Source organism: Panicum virgatum, chromosome 7K (assembly GCF_016808335.1).
Source record: "Panicum virgatum strain AP13 chromosome 7K, P.virgatum_v5, whole genome shotgun sequence".
In the NCBI taxonomy this organism is placed as follows: Eukaryota; Viridiplantae; Streptophyta; class Magnoliopsida; order Poales; family Poaceae; genus Panicum; species Panicum virgatum.
Window position 1 is genome coordinate 42781968 of NC_053142.1, and position 6005 is coordinate 42787972.

General features: G+C 45.7%; 1 pseudogene; it reads left to right on the forward strand.

The window, feature by feature from the left end:
• Window positions 1-2207: 2207 nt before the first annotated feature.
• LOC120640278 lies at window positions 2208-5288 on the forward strand (annotated as a pseudogene).
• The last annotated feature ends 717 nt before the right edge of the window (window positions 5289-6005 follow it).

Genomic DNA, 6005 nt, shown 5'->3' on the forward strand with positions numbered 1-6005 from the left:
CCAACTATTACTAGAGCCATGGCCCTAGGCATTGGCCCATCTATTATCTTAATACAATAGTATTAAAAGAAGCCACCACGTTCGCCGAGAGGGTATAGAAATTCCCACGTTAATCTAAAAAAGAGAAAAATTCGCACCGTTGGATTTTATGAAGATCTAACGGTCTATATTATTTTAAGAATTCATATCATATAAAACAAATTCATATCACATAAAAATCCACATTGGATAAAATATTTATATTTCCTATTGTTATTGTTATTGGAGACGGACTCCATTGTCTCATCGGCATAAAACTGTATACTCGAAAGGGTAGTAGCATGCTCTGTTTCCGGCAAGGATAAAGAAAATAAAGAAAGGTCACATCAAGCCTTCTAGAGAGTGTATATCATATAAATAAATCCATATCACAAAAAATCCACAATGAATAAAATTTTTTACTCCATTGTTTTAAGAAAGATCTAACAGTACTAGGACTTTATCATGATTTACCATCCGTAAGATCCGTAACTGAGTAAATAAATAAAAGGAAGAATAAGCCCATCCAAAACAAATCATGGAACGGCATGTTGATATAAAACCAAAAGAATATTTTGTGCTCACTCATCTTCATGCAAACGGCCATTTAGCTAGATGCATTCTAGCACTGCTGCTGCCTATAACATATCATTGACATGAGTGCGAGCAGTGAGCCGATGGTAGAGCCGCAGAGGACAGTCAGCTTCCATGGTAGAAGTGTTAAAAGAAACCACCACGTTAACTGAGAGCAAAAGTATCACATTAATTAATCTACAAAAGAAACTGACATTCACGTGGAGGAGTGCGAGCAGTGAGCTGGTGGTAGAGCTGGAGAGGACAGTTAGCTTCATGACAGTAGTGTTAAAAGAAACCACCAAGAGCGTCTAAAAAATATCACATTAATTAATCTAAAAAAGAGAAAGATTTATACTATTGGATTTTTTTTAAATCTAACGGTATAAACTAGCCAAAAAAACATCTGCAATGGCCGAGACCGTTACACCAACGCCTCAACCATTGCTGCAAAAAATATAACTAACTGCTAGCTCGCTTGGACGACGACTGACGACATCTTTGTCGGTGGACTGAGGAGGTGAGGATAAGAACATTGGCCGCATCCTGCCTGCGCTCGGTGGTGACCAAAACCTTCGTGTTATAGTGCATAATGTGAGAGATCAGTTATTGGTCCAGTCTGAAAGAAGCAGTGGTTGCTTTGTTAGGAAAGGAGTTGACCACAGCATAGAGGAAGCCAGTAAAGTTGATGTTGAATCCGTCGGCATTTTAACAAACAAAGGGAGTTCCATGAAGATGAATAATCGCATAAAATAGATATAGAGGTGTCAGCACACTTGTTTTTTTGCAGTTTGTGCATGCTTGACGAAAGAAGGGAGGAGGGTGCTGGTGCTAGAGAAGGGAAGAATTAGTAGGTCCGGTAACATGAGAAGGAAGAACAATAGTCGCTTTGACAATATAAAATGGGCAAGGTGCGGTTGCGAGTCACAATCAAGCTATATGGCTGTGGATGGGTATGAAAAATGTAGGAGTTGATCCAGGGTAGCATCTGATTATTCTAAAGTCATGGCTAATATATTGGGGATGAGCTATTGGTCTGTGTTTCATAAAAACTTCATCAAGAAAATTAAAGATTACACAATATTTAATTGTTGAATCATAATTTGGTGATAAAGAAAGCATAACCGGTAGACATCAAATGTGTCTGGCCGCAACCTCATTAGGCAGTGTGCTTCTTAATTGTTGAATTGGTGAAGATGTGAACCGACTGCACTGTGCTTTTTTAAAAAACAACCTTATAACATATATTATAGAAGCAACACTATTACATAAAGGCAATTCAAAGAGGAGCCAATTACAAACTGGGTCCAAATGGCCAGACACACATGAACACCTCCACACATCACGTAAGCGAGAATCCATAAGAATCTATGGGCAAACTACAAAACACCATCGTCAGCACCGTAAAGCTCGACGTGCAGACAACCAAAGACACCAATGTCCAAAGGGACTTAGTAATAATGTTTTGAGCTATGGTAGAGAAGCCTCGCCAAGAGGCATTGTTGAAGACCAATACCGGTGACCCAAGGACATAGATGAAAGTGGCGCCAATAGGTGAAAACGTTAAATGCTCAAATTCGGAAGAAGGCCTGCAACAGAACCAACATCATAGACCCATGGGGACCAGAGAGAAGAAGCTCATGGCTGCTTCAATAGAAAATGCCATGACAAAATCAGCAAATAAGACCGCACAGATTCACTCTTGTGAAGAACAGAAGCAAATCCACAGCACAAGTAATTAGATCTACCATGATTCTAATAAAAAAACTAAAATAAGAAAATCCAGATAGAAACCTACAAGCAAGAGAAAGGAATAAGAAAGAGAAAGGAATAAGAAAAGAGGAAGGGGAGGAAGAGGAAGAACTGAGCCATGAGGTGGTGGAAATGGAGGAAGGAGGATGAGATTTTTGGTCAGGCGAAGCAAAAGGAAGAAACAGAGCGAGAAAACGGACCTTTATTCAAGCTCTCCCTGCAACCACCACGGCAAGTCACAATAGCAGGGGAGCGGCGGCGCGGCCGCCGAGCGTCCATACCGGCACGACAAACCACAGATAATATACAATGATATACAATAGCAGAAGGAGGCCTGAATCGATGGGATCTCGGTGAGCTTTGTTAGAAGGGATGGGAGAGGATAAGGATAGGGAAAGCTTTGCGCATGGGGGTTGCGAGCTTGGACTATGCTATTTATACAAACATTGGATAAGTCATTGACTAAAAAAATTTAAGATCCTAGAATATCTATGTTCTTTACGCAAATGCTTATTAACACTTCGATCAATATGAACCAATCAATTGATCTATGAGAAAATATTTAGGTTGATTAGATCTTAAAATTAAAAATATATGAATTACAAATAAATCTATTGATCATGCGAATTTAGACCCTACAATATTTGACAAATATAGAGCTTGCGGATGAGACCTTCCTTGAGAACAACAAATAAATATAAATAGTTTTAAATATTAAAAGGGTTTAGAAATTACTATGTTTGTTGAAAAAAAAGAACATACAACACTAAATTTTATGATGATTTAATGGTCTTGATTAACATGTGATGTTAAGCCTTGATTTCCCTTGATGTTATAACTTCGATGGCCTAGAAATTTACTTTTACTTGATCTCGAAACAACAAATAAAATTATTTGAACAAATTTATTTTTCAGTTAAAAGTAAAAACACTAAATGTTAATATAAAAAGTCTAGATACCCGCGCTATTTGCGCGGGCCATCTCCCTAGTTTTTTCTACACTGTAGAGTTGTCTAACATACAGGCCCAACCAAGCCGGTCCAATCCATACTTTCACATGAACTAGTATTCATGAAAAAAAAATAGGGCCGAACTTAGCATGCTTGTTCTGGGGCTGCAACTGCAACTTGGCGTTCCAGTTCCACCGAGTGCAGGAACTCCCACGACAGCTAGTTGCAGCTGGGCGGGCTTCTAGTGACAAGTCGTTCTGCCGTATGGCGCGGGACGCGCTGACGAGTGATCATCACTTTCTGCCATTAGAAGAACCATTCAGAGCGAGCCACAGCCAATCCCGTGGTGGCAGTGCCGTTCCCGGCGCAGGGCCACCTGAACCAGCTCCTGCACCTGTCGCTGCAGCTCGCGGCGCGCGGGCTGCCCGTGCACTACGCGGCGCCGGCGGAGCACGTCCGCCAGGCCCGCGCGCGCGTGCACGGCTGGGGCGACGATGCGCTCCGCCGCGTCCAGTTCCACGAGCTCGCCATCTCCGAGTACGCCTCGCCGCCGCCGGACCCCGCCGCTGGATCGCCCTTCCCGTCGCACCTCATTCCTCTGTGGGAGGCCTTCACCGCCAGCGCGCCCGCCCCGGTCGCGGCGCTCCTCCGCGAGGCCTCCGCCTCCCACCGCCGCGTCGTGGTCCTGTACGACCTCATAAACGGCTTCGTCGCCGAAGAGGCCGCGCGGTTGCCCAACGGAGAGGGGTACGCGCTGCACTGCTCCGCCGTCTCGTCCATCATCGGGCGGGTGGAAGACGGGGGCAGGCTTCTGCGCGAGCGCGGGCTCGAGTACCTCCCCATCGACCCCTACCTGACGGAGGAGTTCATGGAGTACCTTCACAAACGGACGAGGATGGAGCAATCCATGGTTGTCAGCGCCGGCTTGCTGGCCAACTCGTACCGCGCGCTCGAGGGCGATTTCATCGATTTTCTCGCCCAGCAAATGGCGCCGGCGGCAAGAAGTTGTTCGCCATCGGGCCGTTAAACCCGCTGCTGGACGCGGGCGCACCCGAGCAGAGCAGCAGAAGCCGGCGGCACGGGTGCCTCCGATGGCTCGACGAACAGCCGCCGGCATCCGTGCTCTACGTGTCGTTTGGCTCCATGTCCTCGCTGCGCGGCGAGCAAATCGAAGAGCTCGCGGCGGCGCTAAGCGGCAGCAAGCAGCGCTTCATCTGGGTCCTCCGTGACGCCGACCGTGGCAACGTGTTCGCGGACGACGGCGAGAGCCGGCACGCCAGGCTGCTGGCAGAGTTCACCAAGCAGATCGATGGCAGAGGGTTGGTGATCACCGGGTGGGCGCCGCAGCTGGATATCCTGGCTCACCCTGCCACGGCGGCGTTCGTGAGCCACTGCGGGTGGAACTCGACGATGGAGAGCATGAGCCACGGGAAGCCCATCCTGGCGTGGCCCATGCACTCCGACCAGCCCTGGGACGCAGAGCTGGTGTGCAGTGCAAGTACCTCAAGACCGGCTTCCTAGTGAGGCCATGGGAGAAGCACGCCGAGGTGATTCCGGCGGCGACCATACAGCAGGTGATGGAGAGGATGTTGGCCTCCGACGAAGGGCGCGCCGTGCGGCAGCGGGCCACGGATGTCGGTGAGGCCGTCCGCGCGTCCGTGGCAGCCGGCGGGTCATCCCAGAAAGATTTTGAGGACTTCTTTGCTCACGTCACGAGGTGAAGTAAGAACACAATGCAATGTTGGAAAAATAAAAAGTCTCCCGTGCGTGTTTGTTTCAATTTGAATTCGGGCTGTATTTGTTTCTCCAAAACGTGAGGAGAGTGATCTGTTCCAGTGTAACATAAAAGCTTGCTCTGTCAAACAAACTCAAACTCCTGGTTCCGAACAAGCAAAATACCTATAAGAGCTCTCTACCCATAATACTCCGGTCTCCGGATGCTTATCGCATATTACTGTTCATGACCGCGTCACATCACAAAAATAAAAGTTTGGCCATGTGTGGTGCAGGTTGTTATGGGCTTTGTAGCATCCTATGAGCAGCCGCAGTGTGGTGCAAAACCGACGCTCTGGAAGGAAAAAGAAAATCCGAGCATCAATTTTGCCACTGCCGATGCCGAGTTTGAAAATTCAGGCACCGAAGCGCTTGTTCAGTCCTCAGATGCTGAGTTTACCAGAGGTGGGGTAGAATTGTTTTGAAGAACCCCTCACGAGTTGAGCAGAGGCGGACAATTAAGTAAAAGCCTCGTATTTTATTGAGAGGTTGGAGTGTTGGACTCACCATACTTTCCAGCATCGAAGCTGAATACTACGATGTTTCGATGTCCATTACAAAGATTAATATATAATTATGTACTGTGTCACCACAGTAACGTCTCGAATTTTTTTTGGGATTATGATTTTTTATTATTAATCTATGTTTAGTACTACTACTCCCTCCTTCCCTGTTTATAAGGCATACACGTATATCAAGATTCAAACCTTGTCATCTTTGACCAATAATTTGACTATTAAATTTTTATTTTTATAATGCAAATTTCATATGATTGGATTCATAATCAAATATATTTTACAATGGTTATAAGTTTATAATCAAAAGTGATATAATATATGATAAATAAATGGTCAAAGTATTGTTTAGAAGACTGTGTCATGTTCCACCATGCCTTATAAACAGGGAAGGAGGGAGTAGTTAGCATCAAACATCCACCGAA